General features: G+C 35.8%; 1 pseudogene; it reads right to left on the minus strand.

The window, feature by feature from the left end:
* Positions 1 to 423: 423 nt before the first annotated feature.
* LOC110587731 lies at positions 424 to 906 on the minus strand (annotated as a pseudogene).
* Positions 907 to 4,131: the final 3,225 nt, after the last annotated feature.

The raw sequence follows: 4,131 nt of genomic DNA on the forward strand, positions 1-4,131 counted from the left end.
TCTTCCTTGATCCTGGGGTTGGATTGACTGTAGCTCAGAAGACAGTGTGAAATTAAGTGCTTTTCATTCTAGTTATAAGGGATGACAGTGAATGGGGGCAGAGAAATAGGTAGGGCATTAAGTCTTTATCACAGAAATAATGTATTTCTATTTTTTAAATGAATGTTTATATGTAACAAAAAATTAGAGGATTTTAAAAAATCAAACTTAAAGAAATACATTGGATAATAGTTTTAGCAAAGAAAATGCTCTAATAGTGGGAGTAAAAGCCATTTGGGTCCCCTTGGTACCACCAACTCAGGAGATTTTAGTTGTAAACAAGCAGAAGGATGATGCAGTCTTTTGGTATAATTAAAACTGCATAAACCACTGTAGGTGTGTTCCTCGAATGGTTTGCCAAGTATCTTTCCAGGTCTACTACAGCTACTGCACAAATTGATGGGCATGAATAGTTACGTCCTTAATGTGCACATCATTGAGAGGTTGACATGTCTTCTCATTCACTGGTAACTTCTCTAATTCATCTAGAGTCTTCAGAACATCTATTACCTTTCCAAATACTGTATATTTCATGTCCAAATGTGACTGCTTGCCATAGGTGAAGAACTGAGATCCACTGGTGTTTGGGCTGTTATTACCCATAGATACGACACCTCTAACATTGTGCTTAAGAAAGTTGCTGTATTGATTCACATATTGTTTGCCCCAGATACTGTACCTCATCTTCCCATACCTGTCAGATCTCCTGTTTCAACCATAAAACCCTTGATATTTCTATGCAATATACAGTCATTGTAGTAATTATTGGTACTAAGAGCCAAAAAAATTCTTGCAAGTTTTGGGTGACCTCTCACAGAAGCCTTCTATTTTAATATCACTTACATCTGTAATCAGTGTCACTGACATTTTTAGTCTTGATAGTTTCAGGAACTACTGTTGTTAATTTCTCACAGTCTTATCAAGAGAAGTTAGAAAATGAGTCTCACTTCGGGTACCACAGGTGTTGTTAAAACAGAAAAGATGTAATCGCAGATGCTTGTGATTCGAAATTACTGTCTTCAGGCTACCCTGCATTTCTATTTTGAAGTCCACTAAAAATTAGAATTCACCTATGCTTATTGTCTTGTTATGTGGGCAGAGTCTCAAAATATTAAATAGCAGAAGACAATCAGGTAAAAGGAAAGAAACAGAAGGACGGAAAAAAAAAGCATGTTTGACTTTTATAAAGTTGATTACTTGATTTCTGAACATTGTAAGATAGCATTATACAAAAAAATGCACTCCATTAGGATGATGAGGTACAGTGGAAATAAAAGGGAGATATGGGCTCTGGTTTTGCACCGCAATTCTCCCCTTACACTATTGCATAAACTTGTACAAATCACTTCATTTCTCCTTGCCATAATTTTATCTGTTAAAGATTGACCTTTAAAGGAGAAGGTATATGTTCTAGATCTCTATTGTGGAACAAAAGACCACAAAACTTAGTAGTAAAACTCCTACAACCATTCTACTGTATCACACAAATTTTGTGGGTCAGAACTTCCAGCAGAGATCTGTTGCATAATCCTACTGTTTCATGTGGTGTAATAGAGGCCACTTGATGATATTCAACCATTAGATAGTGTGGATTAGAAGCTGCAAATTGCATACTTACACATATGGTGACTTGGAGGGTACATCTGAAAGGCTGAGTTCAGCTGGAATTATCAACAAAATGCCTAATGTGGCCTCTTCAGTATCACATCTGCAGAGTAGTTAGATTTCTTATATGGTAGGTCAGGGTGTCAAGTGAAGAAGGTGAAAGTTTCATGATATTAGACAATCTAACACCACTTCTGCCATGCTCTACTGGTTGAAGCAATCTCAATCACGTACATATTCAAGGGGAGGGATCATTGACCTGCATAAAAGAAGTTTCAAATAATTTGCTTTCATGCTTAAACCACTGGAGTACAAGCCCTACAACAGTATTGATCTTCTCCTTCATCATGCAAGAACCACCAAAAGTCTCATTCTATTATGTTACGAAGCTCAGGTTCAAGGTCCAGGATCACAGCATTTAAATTATATCTAGCTATAAAAATATCTTGGTTTAGGGTATTTTTCCCCCTTGGATAAAGTTACTCTTAGACTGTAGACCTGTGAAATGAAAAGACAAATGATCTGTCCCCTTGGGACAAATGAATGTCCCAAGATGAAGCAGGCATAGGATAATCATAGTAAATATTCCTTTTCCAGAACAGAGAAAATAAGACAATCACTATCCTATAGCAATTCTTAAATATAATCGGGCAGATATTTTCATTTCCCAATTGAGGTTTAGTCTTGGACTTTGGGTTATAATAATTCTACATGGCTTTGGTCCTGCCCTCTGAAAACTTCCTTTTCCATAAAATCTGTTTTCTGTAAAATTTGGTTTTCTTAGAATGTTTCTTGTATATAGAATTTTGGTTATCTCTAGGCCTTTCTTTTTTTTTTTAACTCTTTCTGTCCTGTTCAATGCTAATATAATTCCTTAAAAATCTCATGAGCCTTTTGTGTGTCAATTCCTAATCTGTTCCATTAGACAAAACCAAACCCATAAATCTTTTTGAGGTAAATCCTTCTCTATCTTGGTTTTCCTGTGAAGCTGTTGTTTGTGCACCAAGCACTATTGTCTGTCTTAGAGCATCTAATATGGCATGCCCTTTTTCTTTTTGTTACTGAGAGGGTACATTTGATACTTCCTTAAATCCTTCTGAAGTCTTAAGGGATCTTACAACCACAGGGTATGTTCTACTGGCAGTGCATTAGATGTTATCTCTACCCTGAGACCATCTCTTACTTTGAGGACCACTCGCTGGTTGGAATGGTTGTCCTAAGCCCTTTACATTCACTCCATATTCTATTAGCAGTTGATTATTTCATTTCTCTTTTCTCTCATTTTTAAAAAGACAACTGGGGGAAACAAGGTAGCATCTTCAACACTTCATCCAGAAATCATCTTAACTAGATTATCAAGTTTATTAAGTACATTATATATTTTCCAGGTTACCTGGGTAGAAGTAGTACCAAACTTTCTACCACCTCCTAGTAATTTTTTTTTTTTTCAATCTCTTCAAGTCCTCTATAGTATTCATTTTAAGCCTTGTCAGGCTTTTGCCTGTTGCCCTGTCCCCAGACCAGAGCCATACATTTTAGATTTTGTAATGTTAGCACCTCACTTTCATGGACCAAAGTCTGTTTATCTATTGGTGCAGTAAAAATAAAAACAAGACAAAAACTATCCAAAAGTTAGTTGCTTAAACAACAATCACTTTATTATATCTCATAATTTTATGAATCAATAATGTAGCAGTACTCAGATGGGTGAGTCTCCTCTTTCATGTAGTTTTGATGGAAGTCACTCAGGGCTATTCAGTTGGCAGAAGGGCTGGAATGGAGGATCCAAAAGAATTCCAGTCATGTGATGTCTCATTGGGAATGGCAGAGGCTAAACTCAGCTCCAGTCATCACTCAGATTATGTACAGGTGGCCTCTCCAGCATGCAACCACGTCAGTGTGTGGAGCATCTCACAAGGAGTACCTCAGAGCTTGAACAGCAAGGGCTCTAGCTATCACCTCTTGATGGGAGGAGTGAAAAGAATGTGTGGTCTTGGTTTAAAAATGCCAAAATTGGGCTAGCTGATCACTCATATCCTTTTTGTTTCTAAAATATCTATTTCAAAAGCAACAATAAAAATTTAGAATGGTTATGAAATAAAAGGGAAAACATTTTAACTTTTCACAAGTTATAAGCATCTAAACCTGCTGAAGCATTAAATAGTCTACAGCATTCATCTCTCAAAAGATTTAATTCCAAAGATAACTGTAGGTGATAAAGACATTTATAGCTGAGATTGGATGGAAAATATCTAAAAATATATAACTTTATATCTATTTTTCTATAAAAAATGGCTGCATTGCTTATTACCTCTTGTCATGAAATGGTTTTCTCCACTAAAGCCTATAAACAAAACTGAAACACTTCATTCTTAAAGTTGTATTTTCAGCTATTTTGATAATATGTAAAAGATTATTGCCAGGGAAGTTTTAAATGTAATTTGTTACTTAAGATAAAGTTATCCAAATCAATAAACGATATTCTCC

Source organism: Neomonachus schauinslandi, unplaced genomic scaffold (assembly GCF_002201575.2).
Source record: "Neomonachus schauinslandi unplaced genomic scaffold, ASM220157v2 HiC_scaffold_574, whole genome shotgun sequence".
Lineage (NCBI taxonomy): Eukaryota > Metazoa > Chordata > Mammalia > Carnivora > Phocidae > Neomonachus > Neomonachus schauinslandi.